This window comes from Bufo bufo, chromosome 6 (genome assembly GCF_905171765.1).
Source record: "Bufo bufo chromosome 6, aBufBuf1.1, whole genome shotgun sequence".
Classification (NCBI taxonomy): Eukaryota; Metazoa; Chordata; class Amphibia; order Anura; family Bufonidae; genus Bufo; species Bufo bufo.
This window is the reverse complement of record NC_053394.1, coordinates 380,289,152-380,305,823: the sequence shown is the minus strand read 5'-3', so window position 1 is coordinate 380,305,823 and position 16,672 is coordinate 380,289,152. Positions and strand designations below refer to the sequence as shown.

The 16,672-nt window shown below is 41.0% G+C and overlaps 1 pseudogene; it reads right to left on the bottom strand.

Moving 5' to 3' along the window:
* Positions 1–16,672, bottom strand: part of LOC121005741 — a 414,302-nt pseudogene that overhangs the window by 159,806 nt on the left and 237,824 nt on the right.

The following is a 16,672-nucleotide window of genomic DNA, read 5'->3' as shown; positions in this document are numbered from 1 at the left end:
CAGGAGGAGCCAGAGACCTTTCTTGGATTTTGAGGTCTACTCCACTGCAGCTCGTGCTTTGCACTTAAATGCCTGGTCATGCAGGTTGTGCTCAGGTTGAGAACGTTTATGCCTCGCTTCAGGCTCTGATTGCACAGCGTGCAAACCACTTGTGTCTTGTCGTCAGTACATTGTCTGAAGAACTGCCACGCCAGGGAACTCCTTGGAGCCGGCTTTGGTGTGCTCGGTCCCTTCCTGCGATGGGCAGTAGCAGGCGTACTGTCTAGGGGACAGCCACTCCGCTTTTGCACCCTGCTCCCTCTTCTGCTGTGCTGGTGACTCTGTGCGACCACCGCCTCTTCCTCGCATGACCTTGATTCCATGTGGGGTCGAGGACCTCATCGTCCTCCACATCATCTTCCACCCAGTCTTCACCACTGCCCTCCTTGTCGGTCTGCACACTTTCAAAAGCTTCAGCAGTTGACACCTGTGTTTCGTCATCATCCGAGACGTGCTGCGCTGGTCCTCCCATGTACTCATCTTGAAACATAAGTGGTTGGGCATCGGTGCACTCAATCTCTTCCACTTCTGGGGCAGGGATAGGTGGATGGCCCTGGGAAACCCTGCTAACAGAGTCATCAAAAAGCAAAAGAGATTGCTGCATGACTTGGGGCTCAGACTGCTTGGCTGATTTGCAAGGGGGTGAGGTGAAAGACTGATGGACATCGGCTGCAGGTGCCAACTCTGATCTTTCAGCAGGAGACTGGGTGGGAGACAATGTGAAGGAACTGGAGGCACTGTCAGCAGCCCAATCTACTATCGCCTGTACTTGTTCTGGCCTCACCATTCGTAGAGCCACATTAGGCCCGACCAAATACTGCTGCAGGTTCTGTCACCTACTCGCACCTGAGGAAGGGGTTTCACTTGTGCGTGTAGCTGGCACAGATCGACCACGTCCTCTCCCTGCAACAGAAGCTCCACCAGCAGCACCACGACCTGGGCCACGTCCCTTATTTGATGCTCTCCTCATATTTCTCAAATTTAGGATCTTGCCCTAAATGGGTGTTTAACTAATAGCAGAATAGAACAACAGTATATAAAGGTTGGATCTCACACGTACAGATGCAGGATAGTCCGCAATTAAAGTTTTTTGCCCAAAATGGGTGTTTTTCAAATAACTGAAAAGAACTACAGTATGTAAAGTGTGTATCTCACAATGACATATGCAGCAAAGGCTGCAAAATTAACCTTTTTAACCAAAACAGTTTTTTTTTAAATTGCTGAATATGACAGCAGTATATAACCCTTGAATTTCACACGTGCTGATGCTGCAAAATTGTGTATTTTGCCAAAAAAGTGTGTTTTTTAAAAACCCAGAAAATTATGGCTGTATTTCTAGCTTAAATTCCACACTGAATAATCCAGATGTTGGATAATGCCCAAAAATTTTGTTTTTTCAAAGCCAGAAAATTATTTTTATTTTTAAAACTTGTTTTAACAGTCACAGATGCAGCAAGGGCTGCAATATTAAGTATTTTGAAAAAAAAGTTTTTTTTTATAACAGAATATGAAAGCTGTATAAAACGATTGAATGTCACACGTGCAGATGCAGCTAGGGCTGTAAAATAGTGTGTTTTGCACAAAAACGGTGTTTTTAAAAACATTGAAAATTATGGCTGTATTTCTAGCTTAAATTGCACACTGACTAATCCAGATGTTGGATATTGCCAAAAAAGTGAGTTTTTTTAGTAACAGAATATGAAAGCTGTATATAACGCTTGAATTTCACACAAGCAGATCTGTAAAATAGTGTATTTTGCAAAAAAAAAGGGTGTTTGTAAAAACCCAGAAAATTATGGCTGTATTTCTAGTTTAAATTGCACACTGACTAATCCTGCAAATGCACCAGATGTTGTATATTGCCAAAAAAGGGTGTTTTTTTAAAACCAGATTATTAGTGCAGTATTTTAAGCTTGGAGTTGAATGTCACAAAAGCTCAGATGCAGTGCTGGTGCACGGAGCTTGCATAAAATGTCACTGGGCTCGAGGCAGGGTAAAAAGATTGTGCACTGCACCCACACAACTAAATGTATGTAGATCGCTGAGTTATTTTCGAGTTCTGATCACAGATTCTGTGCTATTCTCTCCCTGAAATCACCAGCAGCATCCTCTCCCTACACTAGTAACAGCAGAGTGACGTGCAGTGCTACGTGACTCCAGCTTATATAGAGGCTGGGTCACATGCTGCATTGGCCAATCACAGCCATGCCATTAGAAGGCATGGCTTTGATGGCTTCTAAGGGCACACAGTTAAACACTTGTTGATTGGTTGCTCTGCAGCCTTTTAAAAAGCGCAGAGAAATCGTCGAACAACGAACCCGAACTTTTACTGAAACGTTCGGGGTCCAAAAATCCTAAAGTTCGGTACGAACCCGAACTTTACAGTTTGGGTTCGCTCAACCCTAGTCCTGACTAATATGAAATCCTAATAATCTAAAACTTTGAACTATCTCTACGTTTCCACCATTTATGCTAATGGAATTGTGTTCCTTCCGTTTCTTTTTTCTAAAATTCTGAATCAGCTCCTTTGTTTTCTTGGTATTGAGTATGAGGTTGTTGTTCTTACTCCATCTCTCTAGGTTCTCAACCTCTTTCCTATAGGCTGTTTCATCATTGTTGGAGATTAGGCCTATCACGGTCGTGTCATCTGCAAATTTTATAATGGTATTGTGAATAGGTTTGCAGTGATTTGTGAAGAGGGAGTAAAGGAGAGGGCTCAACACACAGCCTTGCGGTACCCCAGTGTTTAGTGTTAAGGATGAAGAGAAGTGCTTGCCTATGCTTACGATTTGTGGTCTTTTTGTAAGAAAATCCAGTATCCAATTGCACAGGTGTGAGCTGAGACCCAAGTTGTTCAGTTTCGTTGCCAACTTGTTGGGAGGGATGGTGTTAAAGGCAGAGCTGAAATCAATGAACAGCATCCGCACATAGCTGTCTCTCTGCTCCAGGTGTGAGTGCGGTGTGAAGGGCAAGTGAAACAGCATCCTCAGTTGACCTATGTGCTCTGTGAGCAAACTGGTATTGGTCCATGGAGGTGCAGATCTTGCTCTTCATAGGCCTGAGGACAAGTTGTTCAAAGCACTTAATACCAATAGGAGTGAGAGCCACCGGGCGATAATCACTTAACCCCTTAAGGACCGGGCTCATTTTCACCTTAAGGACCAGGCCATTTTTTGCAGATCTGACCAATGTCTCTTTATGTGTGAAAAACTTTAAAATGCTTTTACTTATCCAGGCCATTCTGAGATTGTTTTTTGTCACATATTGTACTTCATGACACTGGTAAAATTGAGTAAAAAAAAAAAACATTTTTATTTATAAAAAATACAAAATTTACAAAAAATTTCCAAGCGTCTCTACTTCTTTACAATTTCTCTACTTCTATAATACATAGTAATACCTCCAAAAATAGTTATTAATTTACATTCCCCATATGTCTACTTCATGTTTGGATCATTTTGGGAATGCCATTTAATATATTCAGGACGTTACAAAGATTAGAAGTTTAGAAGCAAATCTTGAAATTTTTCACAATTTTTCGAAAACCCACTTTTTAAAGGACCAGTTCAGGTCTAAAGTCACTTTGTGAGGCTTGCATAATAGCCACCCATAAATGGCCCCATTTTAGAAACTACACCCCTTAAGGTATTCAAAACTGATTTTAAAAACTTTGTTAACCCTTTAGGTGTTCCACAAGAGTTAATGGGAAATGGAGATAAAATTTCTGAATTTCAATTTTTCGGCAAATTTTCAATTTTAATCCATTTTTTCCAGTAACAAAGAAAGGGTTAACAACCAAACAAAAATCAATATTTATTGCCCCGATTCTGTAGTTTGCATTAACACCCCATATGTGGTCATAAACTGCTGTACGGGCACACAGCAGGGCCCAGAAGGAAGGGAACGCCATATGGTTTTTGGAAGGCAGATTTTGCTGGACTTTATGGTTTATTTACACCATGTCCCATTTGAAGCCCCCCTGATGCACCCCTACAGTAGAAACTCCAAAAAAGTTACACCATTTTGGAAACTACAGGATAAGGTGGCAGTTTTCTTAGTACTATTTTAGGGTAAATATGATTTTTGGTTGCTCTATATCACACTTTTTTTGAGGCAAGGAAACAAAAAATTGAAATTCTGAAATTTCATCTCCATTTGCCAATAACTCTTGTGGAACACCTAAAAGGTTAACAAAGTTTGTAAAATCAGTTTTGAATACCTTGAGGGGTGTAGTTTCTTAGATGGAGTCACTTTTTTGGAGTTTATACTCTAGTGGTACATCAGGGGGGCTTCAAATGGGACATGGTGTCAAAAAATCTGCCTTCCAAAAACCATATGGTGTTCCCTTCCTTCTGTGCCCTACCGTTTGGCCATACAGCAGTTTACGACCACATATAGGGTGTTTCTGCAAACTACAGAATCAGGGCAATAAATATTGAGATTTGTTTGGCTGTTAACCCTTGCTTTGTTACTGGAAAAATGGAGTAAAATTGAAAATTAGGGAAAAAAAATAAAAATTGCTGTTTTGGGACCGTTTTTATTTTTTGTTATTTACATAGTTGATCTGACAGGTTAGATCGTGTGCTATTTCTATAGAGTAGGTTGTTATGGATGTGACAATACCAACTATGACTACTTTTTGGGGGGTTTCGTTTCAGTTTTACATACTAAAATTTTTTTTTTTCTAAAATGCTTTATTGTCTTCACATACTGAAAGCAATATTTTATTTTTTAGTTTTTGGGCGACTGTTTTGTAGGGGCTCATTTTTTGCGGGATGAGATGTTGGTTTGATTGGCACTATCTTGGGGTGCATATAACATTTTAGTTGCTTGCTATTACACTTTCTGTGATGTAAGGTGACAAAAATGGCTTTTGACACCGTATTTATATATATTTTTTTGCTGTGTTCACCTGAGGGGTTAGGTCATGTGTTATTTTTATAGAGCAGTTTTTTACAGACATGGTGATACCTAATATGTTACTTTTTTATTTATTTAAGTTTTACACAATATCCTTTTTGAAACAAAAAAAAAATAATGTTTTAATGTCTCCATAGTCTGAGAGCCATATTTTTTTTTAGGCGATTGTCCTATGTAGGGGCTCATTTGTTGCAGGATGAGATGGCGGTTTGATTAGTACTATTTTGGAAGGCATATAACTGTTTGATCGTTTGCTATTACACTTTTTATGATGTGAGGTGACAAAAATGGCTTTTTTGACACTTATTATTATTTTTGTACAGTATTTACCTGAGGGGTTAGGTCATGTGATATTTTATAGAGCAGGTTCTTACGGACACGGCGATACCTAATATGTATAGTTTTTTCTAATTTATTTTACTTTAACACAATAACAGCATTTTAGAGAAAAAAAAAATCATGTTTTAGTGTCTCCATAGTCTGAGAGCCATATTTTTTTTACATTTTAGGCGATTGTCTCATGTAGGGGCTCATTTTTTGCGTGATGAGGTGCCGGTTTGATTGGTACCATTTTGGCGTACATACGACTTTTTTGATCACTTTTATTACCTTTTTTGGGAAGTAAGGTGGGCAAAATTTAAATTTCATCATAGTTTTTATTTTTTTGGAGTTCACCATGCGGGGAAAGTAACATGGCTGTTTCATAGATCAGGTCATTACGGACGCAATGATATAAAACATGTGTAGTGCATTTTCTTTTTATCAGTGATAAAAGTGTTTTTGTTTTTTCACTTTTCTTTTTTTACCCAGACCCACTTTGTTCTTGAAGATCCAATGGGTCTGATGTCTGTATAATACAATACAGTACACTATATAGCGTACTGTACTGTATTTTCACTTTACACTTAGTCTGATCAGACTTCTGCCTTTAGCAGAAGTCTGATCAGACTTAGCCTTACCATGGCAAGCCGGAAGCCTGTGAAGGCGTCCGGTTACCATGGTAACCATCGCCCGCTGCCACAACAGAGCAGCGGGTGATGGGGAGGGAGGGGGCCCCCTCCCTCTGTGATCCCGTCAAGAATCATGGGCTGAGACGGCACAGCAGCCCCCGATGGGAGAGGGAGGGAGCTCCCTCCCTGTTAACCCCTTCCATACAGCGGTCCCTACGGACCGCGGCATGGAAGGGGTTAAACGGCTGACATCTGTGTCCTTAAGTACCGGGACATCAGGGCGTACCTGTACGCCCTGTGTCCCCAAGAGTTTAAGGTCTTCACCCCTGCCTGTTTTGGAATTGGGACAATATCAAGTCTTCAATTATAAAACTTAAAAAATCCAGAGCTGGTGGGACATACAAAGAAGAAAATTACCAGTGGGTGAATCCTTGGTTAATTCATGTGAGATGAGTGAACCACATGACTTCTACAAATACAGGGGTGGCGGGGACCCCACTTGTTGGATTTATCTACCGGTACATTTTGGTCAGGGTGTGCAGATTAAGATGATATTTTTTTTTAGGAGGACAAGTAATTGCTTCTATGTAATGAGACAATCCTCACCTGGGTCACTTGTTGGAAGAACTTGCACATTACAGATGAAACCCAGTAAGAGCGTACGGTTTCTTGACAAGCTCATATTTCAAATTTTTAATGTTACAAATACTTATAAAAGGTAGAACAGACCGGGGCTGGAATAGATAGATAGTTATCTTTTTATATCAGATCCTATAGGTTTTTTTTATTTCACTAAACATTTTTGTTTAGAGGGTATATATATATATATATATATATACACACACTGCTCAAAAAAATAAAGGGAACACTTAAACAACACAATGTAACTCCAAGTCAATCACACTTCTGTGAAATCAAACCGTCCACTTAGGAAGCAACACTGAGTGACAATCAATTTCACATGCTGTTGTGCAAATGGGATAGACAACAGGAGTGGTTCTGCAGGTGGTGACCACTTCTCTGTTCCTATGCTTCCTGGCTGATGTTTTGGTCACTTTTGAATGCTGGCGGTGCTTTCACTCTAGTGGTAGCATGAGACGGAGTCTACAACCCACACAAGTGGCTCAGGTAGTGCAGCTTATCCAGGATGGCACATCAATGCGAGCTGTGGCAAGAAGGTTTGCTGTGTCTGTCAGCGTAGTGTTCAGAGCATGGAGGCGCTACCAGGAGACAGGCCAGTACATCAGGAGACGTGGAGGAGGCCGTAGGAGGGCAACAACCCAGCAGCAGGACCGCTACCTCCGCCTTTGTGCAAGGAGGAACAGGAGGAGCACTGCCAGGGCCCTGCAAAATGACCTCCAGCAGGCCACAAATGTGCATGTGTCTGCTCAAACGGTCAGAAACAGACTCCGTGAGGGTGATATGAGGGCCCGACGTCCACAGGTGGGGGTTGGGCTTACAGCCCAACACCGTGCAGGAAGTTTGGCATTTGCCAGAGAACACCAAGATTGGCAAATTCGCCACTGGCGCCCTGTACAGATGAAAGCAGGTTCACACTGAGCACATGTGACAGACGTGACAGAGTCTGGAGACGCCGTGGAGAACGTTCTGCTGCCTGCAACATCCTCCAGCATGACCGGTTTGGCATTGGGTCAGTAATGGTGTGGGGTGGCATTTCTTTGGAGGGTCGCACAGCCCTCCATGTGCTCGCCAGAGGTAGCCTGACTGCCATTAGGTACCGAGATGAGATCCTCAGACCCCTTGTGAGACCATATGCTGGTGCGGTTGGCCCTGGGTTCCTCCTAATGCAAGACAATGCTAGACCTTATGTGGCTGGAGTGTGTCAGCAGGTCCTGCAAGACAAAGGCATTGATGCTATGGACTGGCCCGCCAGTTCCCCAGACCTGAATCCAATTGAGCACATCTGGGACATCATCTGTTTATTATTAACTGAGTATGCCTTATTATACTTATTATAAGATTTAACTTTTATTCTTATCATTTAAAATAATGATGAGACGGCTGAGTTTAGTGAAACTGCTGTGCTATTTAGATTAGAGAGAGAGAAGAGGGACCAATTAAATAGTACTGGTTTAGAGTGATGTTCCTGTCTACAAGGCCTATTGCATATATGCAATAGGCCTTGTAGATAGGTACATCACTCTAAACCAGTACTATTTAATTGGTCCCTCTTCTCTCTCTCTAATCTAAATAGCGCAGCAGTTTCACTAAACTCAGCCGTCTCATCATTATTTTAAATGATAAGAATAATAGTTAAATCTTATAATAAGTATAATAAGGCATACTCAGTTAATAATAAACAGATATTTGAGACCACTGAGAATACTTTATAGTGGGTCTATCCTATAGACACCTACTATAAACATATGATATACATCTGGGACATCATGTCTCGCTCTATCCACCAACATCACATTGCACCACAGACTGTCCAGGAGTTGGCAGATGCTTTAGTCCAGGTCTAGGAGGAGATCCCTCAGGAGACCGTCCGCCACCTCATCAGGAGCATGCACAGGCATTGTAGGGAGGTCATACAGGCAGGTGGAGGCCACACACACTACTGAGCCTCATTTTGACTTGTTTTAAGGACATTACATCAAAGTTGGATCAGCCTGTAGTGTGTTTTTCCAATTTAATTTTGAGTGTGACTCCAAATCCAGACCTCCATGGGTAAAAAAATTTGATTTCCATTTTTTTATTTTTGTGTGATTTTGTTGTCAGCACATTCAACTATGTAAAGAAGAATAGATTTCAGAAGAATATTTGATTAATTTAGATCTAGGATGTGTTATTTTAGTGTTCCCTTTATTTTTTTGAGCAGTGTGTGTGTATATATATATATATATATACAGTATAAACTTTCACTTTTAACTGGATTTGTCCTTTGATGACTGGTATTCGTTCAATACAGGAGACAATACGTGTTTGGGGAGCTCTCACAGTGGTCCCAATCATCACTCCGAGCCCTCGGCTACCTCTGGTAACTCAAAGCAAGGCGCTGTTTTATCTCCCTGTAAAAAGGAGTGTCCGACGGAATAGAGCCAGATAGCAACACTAACTACCATAAAAACACATAAGGGAGGTCACGAAAGGGCTAAGCATGAAGATGGCTTCTCTTTGTGAGTTTTATGATGTTTAACAAAAGCCCATTTCTGATAAAAACATTTCCCACATTCTGAACATGAAAATGGCTTCTCTCCTGTGTGAACTCTCTGATGTGTAACAAGAGATGATTTATGCTTAAAACATTTCCCACATTCTGAGCATGAAAATGGCTTGTCTCCTGTGTGAATTCTCTGATGTATAACAAGAGATGATTTTCGCTTAAAACATTTCCCACATTCTGAACATGAAAATGGCTTCTCTCCTGTGTGATTTTTCAGATGTATAATAAGAGCTGATTTATGCTTAAAACATTTCCCACATTCTGAGCATGAAAATGGCTTCTCTCCTGTGTGAATTCTCTGATGTACAACAAGATGTGTTTCCTGCTTAAAACATTTCCCACATTCTGAGCATGAAAATGGCTTGTCTCCTGTGTGAATTCTCTGATGTGTAACAAGAGATGATTTTCGCTTAAAACATTTCCCACATTCTGAGCATGAAAATGGCTTGTCTCCTGTGTGATTTCTCAGATGTACAACAAGAGCCGATTTTTTATAAAAACATTTCCCACATTCTGAACATGAAAATGGCTTCTCTCCTGTGTGAATTCTCTGATGTGTAACAAGAACTGATTTCTGCTTAAAACATTTCCCACATTCTGAGCATGAAAATGGCTTCTCCCCTGTGTGAATTCTCTGATGTTTAATAAGAGCTGATTTATGCCTGAAACATTTCCCACATTCTGAGCATGAAAATGGCTTCTCCCCTGTGTGAATTCTCTGATGTTTTTCAAGATTTGATTTCCGGTTAAAACATTTCCCACATTCTGAACATGAAAATGGCTTCTCCCCTGTGTGAATTCTCTGATGTGTAACAAGAGATGATTTTTGCTTAAAACATTTTCCACATTCTGAACATGAAAATGTCTTCTCTCTTTCATGAGCTGTTGGATGTTTTACACCTTTTCTGTGACTTTTATTCTGTTTTACAGTTTGTGATGAATCAGAAGATCGGACCTGTTTAAAAGACTCAAATGATGCATTGTTGCTGTGATTGGATAAGGGTATATCTTGGATATTGGCATGCTCTTCATATATATCTTGTATGATACCACGATCATCTACTTCAAAATCTGAAGATACCAGATGTTTCTCTAAGTTCCTGGTACAGTCATCTGCCAAGAATAAAAGACATTGATGAATAATATACCAAAATAGTCTATTGAAATTGTATTACATGTCAATATAAAAAAAATCCACAGAAAGGTATGGCACAAAATACAAGAATTAACTGACTAAAACACTGGTGTCCAAAAAGATCACGATCGAATAGTAGACCGATGGGCATAACTAGGGCACGAAGGAGAAGCATTATTGTAAGGGGAATAACTACTGTGTGGGGACACTAAGAGGGCATAACTACTGTTTGGAGAGATCAAAGGGGCATTCTCCTGAGGGCACTAAACAGGAATTCTACTGTGAAAAGGACTCTTAGTGCTCTTACACCATAGTTATCTCCCCTAAGAGTCCTTTTCACAGTAGAATTCCTGTTTAGTGCCCTCAGGAGAATGCCCCTTTGATCTCTCCAAACAGTAGTTATGCCCCCTTAGTGTCCCCACACAGTAGTTATTCCCCTTACAATAATGCTTCCCCTTAGTGACACCACACAGTAGTTATGCCCCCTTTTTGCTGTCCCTTAGTGCCCCTTACAGTAGTGAAGCTCCTTATACTGCTTATACTTTGAATAAAATTAATAAAGTAATACCGAGCACATCATGCTCTTCCCAGCAGCATACGTAATGTGATGACGTCCTCTCTCCTGCTGAGCTGAGGAGAGCGCACAGGCCGGGGGATTATCTCAGGTCTGTGCGCTCTCCCTCTCAGCCCAGCAGGTACAATGACATCACTGTATCACACCTGCTGCTGGGGAATGAGACCTGGGCTATAATGGATGACAGATACAGCAGCTGGACTCGGAGGGAGGAGAGTAGAATGAACAGTAGGAAGCACAGTCCTGTCACTCAAGTAAACAAACTGGATGGCACGCTCCATAAAATCTTCCTTTGTTTTGTGGATTAATATTAAGTGCCTGCGATTCATATATAAACACCATCCAATGATAATGAAAATTCTATCACTACAGATGAACTATTTCTTGAAATTAATTTCAGGTGTAATTCTGATCAATCAATCAAAAGAGTCAATTAGGGAATGTTAAATAATATGTGATCCAGTATTACTTGGTATTTAATGTAAAAGATTTATTATACTGCACACTGACACCATTTATACTGATACAAAAGGGCGATGGAAGGTCCCACCAGATACCAACGGCCATCTGACCAATGATTGGTCATAAAATCTGTCAGATAATCTGTTGGTGTAAATGCACCTTTAGATATAAACAGCAGATATTGATGATTTGCTTGCCCAAATTCATTCAGCATGACAGAACATTCCTCCGACAATCATTAACCCCTTAGTGACCAGTTTTGGGCCTTACTGACCAAGGGTTTTTCTTCCTTTTTTCATCGTCGCGTTCCAAGAGCTATAAAATTTTTTTTTTATTTCTATGGAGTTGTGTGAGGGCTTGATTTTTGCGGGAGGACTTGGATTTTTTATTGGAATTATATTCTTTTGGAGCAAATGGCGCTTTTTGATCGCTTGTTATCACATTTTTTCGGTGGCAACTAAGGATAAATTAGCAATTCCGTCTTTTTTATTAACTTATTTTTTACGGCATTCACTGTAGGGGATAATTTATGTGATATGTATGTAGTCCGGGTCGTTACAGATGCGGCAATACCAAACATATTGGGAAGGTTGTTTTTTTTGCAATTTTTTCATTTAAAAGATTATTTTCAATAGAAAAAAAGTGTAAATTTTTTAAATAGGATTTTTTAATTGAAAAAAACATATTTTTTTTTTACTTTTTTCCCCCCACTTAATAATCCCACAAGGGGACTATAACAGACAGCTTTTTGATTGATTTTAAAATGCAATGCATTATCCCTATAGTGCATTGCATTTAATGTCAATGCTATTCTGACATTAGTAACATAGTACAGTCGTGGCCAAAAGTTTTGAGAATTAGATAAATATTGGAAAAGTTGCTGCTTAAGTTTTTATAATAGCAATTTGCATATACTCCAGAATGTTATGAAGAGTGATCAGATGAATTGCATAGTCCTTCTTTGCCATGAAAATTAACTTAATCCCAAAAAAACCTTTCCACTGCATTTCATTGCTGTCATTAAAGGACCTGCTGAGATCATTTCAGTACTCGCCTTGTTAACTCAGGTGAGAATGTTGACGAGCACAAGGCTGGAGATCATTATGTCAGGCTGATTGGGTTAAAATGGCAGACTTGACATGTTAAAAGGAGGGTGATGTTTGAAATCATTGTTCTTCCATTGTTAACCATGCTGACCTGCAAAGAAACGCGTGCAGCCATCATTGCGTTGCATAAAAATGGCTTCACAGGCAAGGATATTGTGGCTACTAAGATTGCACCTCAATCAACAATTTATAGGATCATCAAGAACTTCAAGGAAAGAGGTTCAATTCTTGTTAAGAAGGCTTCAGGGCGTCCAAGAAAGTCCAGCAAGCGCCAGGATCGTCTCCTAAAGAGGATTCAGCTGCGGGATCGGAGTGCCACCAGTGCAGAGCTTTCTCAGGAATGGCAGCAGGCAGGTGTGAGCGCATCTGCACGCACAGTGAGGCGAAGACTTTTGGAAGATGGCCTGGTGTCAAGAAGGGCAGCAAAGAAACCACTTCTCTAAAAAAAAAAAAACATCAGGGACAGATTGATCTTCTGCAGAAAGTTTGGTAATTGGACTGCTGAGGACTGGGGCAAAGTCATATTCTCCGATGAAGCCTCTTTCCGATTGTTTGGGGCATCTGGAAAAAGGCTTGTCCGGAGAAGAAAAGGTGAGCGCTACCATCAGTCCTGTGTCATGCCAACAGTAAAGCATCCTGAGACCATTCATGTGTGGGGTTGCTTCTCATCCAAGGGAGTGGGCTCACTCACAATTTTGCCCAAAAACACAGCCATGAATAAAGAATGGTACCAAAACACCCTCCAGCAGCAACTTCTTCCAACAATCCAACAACAGTTTGGTGAAGAACAATGCATTTTCCAGCACAATGGAGCACCGTGCCATAAGGCAAAAGTGATAACTAAGTGGTTCGGGGACCAAAACGTTGACATTTTGGGTCCATGGCCTGGAAACTCCCCAGATCTTAATCCCGTTGAGAACTTGTGGTCAATCCTCAAGAGGTGGGTGGACAAATAAAAACCCACTAATTCTGACAAACTCCAAGAAGTGATTATGAAAGAATGGGTTGCTATCAGTCAGGAATTGGCCCAGAAGTTGATTGAGAGCATGCCAGTCGAATTGCAGAGGTCGTGAAAAAGAAGGGCCAACACTGCAAATACTGACTCTTTGCAAAAAATGTAATGTAATTGTCGATAAAAGCCTTTGAAACGTATGAAGTGCGTGTAATTATATTTCACTACATCACAGAAACAACTGAAACAAAGATCTAAAAGCAGTTTAGCAGCAAACTTTGTGAAAACTAATATTTGTGTCAACAATTCCAGCATATAGAGTAACCCCTAAAACAATAATTTTATTAGTATACCTTAAAAAGGATCCCACTTGGGTCCACTTATTATAAAGCAAATAATATGAAAACAGAATAGTGTATCCTATAATTGCATCCAGTATACTTGTTAACCTGGGGTATGGGGATATTTGTCCCTATAGCTACCCCTGTCCTATAACCTCAGCCCAGGGAGAGCTCCTAATGGTGGAGGCCCCCTGTCCACGTACCTAGACTTCTACCCCTCACAGGTCCCTATGGGGGTACAGCAGGGATATTCCTAGTTTACCAAGAAATAAGGCGAGGATGTAAAACACTAATGGATATACATATATATATATCGACTGGATGCAAAAAGAAAGAAAAGAAAAAAAACAATAATAACGTGGTACAGACATATACAGAAATACACTCAGTCAGGGTTGACTATATAGTCATACACCTAAACTACCTCGACGCGTTTCCCCCATAGACAGTGCCATGGGATCATCAGGAGGTATAATATAACATTGGTCTATACAAAGTAGATGCAACCATATAGATACTGGCATATAGCCAGGTCACATAGAAAAGTGCTACACAATGTACACCAGCATAAAGCCAGGTCGCACATATGAAAAAAGAGATAGTCGCTCTACAAAAATTGATTGAGGGGGAACGTAATCAGGCCAGTAGATATGTTTGATAGCATCATATCCGGCTAGTTACGTGCACATTTTGATGATCGTGCCTGCAGCGGACTCCTTCAGAGGTAGACAGTATATTCCGCATCCTATAGGGCAGAAAATAATCATATACCTAAGTCAGTTTGACGTTTATCATCCAGATATATATAGGTGCAGAGATCAGTGTGGACTCACGGTTTAGATGGTAGGGAAGATCCCAGTAAGAGATTATTCCTGTTGTCCCCCTATCATAAAGTCCTAGTGAGACCCACACTAGAATCCAAAAATCATAGTCACAAATAATGCTCATGTTGAATAAGAGCTAGATAATCCAAAGCCTTGGAGTCCTAGTGACAAGATGTATAAAACTTACATGCTGGAGTCCTTCCCTGTGTTCATGTTCCCCCTGGTAGGCAGTTTGTTACTGATGCTGCAGCTGTGTTTAAAGTGCTGCCACTTGGCGCCCTATAGCCCTATTGGTAGTCTGCATGACTTCCTGGTTAATGTCACTTCCTGTTGCTGGAACGCATATGTGTTCCACAGGACGGATGTTAAGGATATTCACAGAGCTGCATTGCTTCCTGATTAATGTCACTTCCTGTTGCTGGAACTCATATGCGTTCCACAGGGCGGATGTTCAGGTTATTCACAGGGCTGGACAGCACAGTTAATGCTGCGCTGTCCTTCCGGTCTATGGAACGCATATGCGCCCCACAGGGCGGATGTTCCGGTTATTGACACAGCAGACTCACACTCTCAGTACTGCGCTGTCCTTCCGGTCACTGGAGCGCAAAAGCGTTCCAAATCGCGGCCTCCCATCTCTAAATCACTTCCCGGTTCCTGTATGTATCGTCATGTGATATATTATTACATTCCACACGATTCAGGGCATACCCATCACAGGTGTATATTTAAATGCCTCATAAATCATACCCGGGAAGAGATTTATAAAGGGATAGGATATAGAAAAAGATATATATATATAAATTCTATTGATGGAACAGACGCCAACACAGTAGTTATGGAACATAATTAGTCTACCATATAGGTGGTTATATAGATGCCAAGGTGGTGCACCACAATAAAAGAAAACATTGCAGCATAGTTACACTCAATCCTGATGCATATTACTTTCACGAAGAAATAACCGCAGTACGTGGTCAATCTCAGGACAGTGACTTGATATTGAGTCACCAAGGTCCAACAATCATATAACATAATATTTCATGCTTTTACGCATGTGGTCTAATTTTCGTACACCGTAAACAATCACTAACGGCTCGGCTTTTTAAAGAAAGACAGGGATGTCCCGAGCCTGGCCACAGCTCAAAGGAAACAGGTAAACGTCAACCTTTCATTGATACCCAGTGGCGCCTGGGATTTGAATCTGTGGATCCACACACATTCCTTTTGCAGTATCTTATTGTCCCAGTTCCCGCCTCTGGGAGAAGGTGGTACCAATTCTAATACCGAGAATTTGAGGCATAGAGGGTTCCCCCCATGTACATCATTAATATGGGAAGCTACTGGTGTGGCCTTTTTATTAATGACATCATTAACATGCTCACATATTCTCCTACGTAGCTCTCTTATCGTTTTCCCTATGTAGTCCTTTGGACAAGGACATTGACAGATGTAAATAGCCCCTTTACTGCGACAGTTACAGAAATCCCTAATGTCAAAAGACTGTCTAGTGGCTGTGCATGTTATTGTTTTAGCGGTAGATATATATTTGCATGCCTTGCATGCTCCGCATCTAAACATGCCTATCGGCTTGCGGTCCAGCCAAGTGCCCTCTCTGGTGACAGGGGCATAGTGGCTATGGACAAGACGGTCCTTAAGACTTTTTCCCCGCCTATAACTGACGCATGGTTTCTCCGTGAGAATGTCAGACAGATCCTGGTCCATTCGTAGTATGGGCCAATATCTCTTAAGCACCCTCATAACATCTTGGTTAGCTGAGTCATAGGTAGAAATAATACGGGGTAATGGTATCTTAACTAGGTCTCTTTGTTTCAGAACAAGTAAACTAGTGCGATCCTGGATAACTGCGTGTTTAAAAGCTCGATTTAGATATTCCTGCGGGTAGCCCCTTTCTCTAAATCTTGTTTGTAATTTCTTTGCTTCCTTAAAGAAAGCTTGATTATCCGAACAATTCCTTCGTGCACGGAGATATTGTCCCCTCGGTATTCCTCGTTTGAGGGGGACCGGATGGTGACTATCCCAGTGCAGGAGGGAATTGGTAGCGGTCGTCTTTCTAAACATATTGGCCGATAATCTATCACCGCAAATCGTGACACGCACATCCAGGAAGGCAATCGTACCTGGATCGATCTCTGATGTAAATCGAAGACCTATATTATATTAT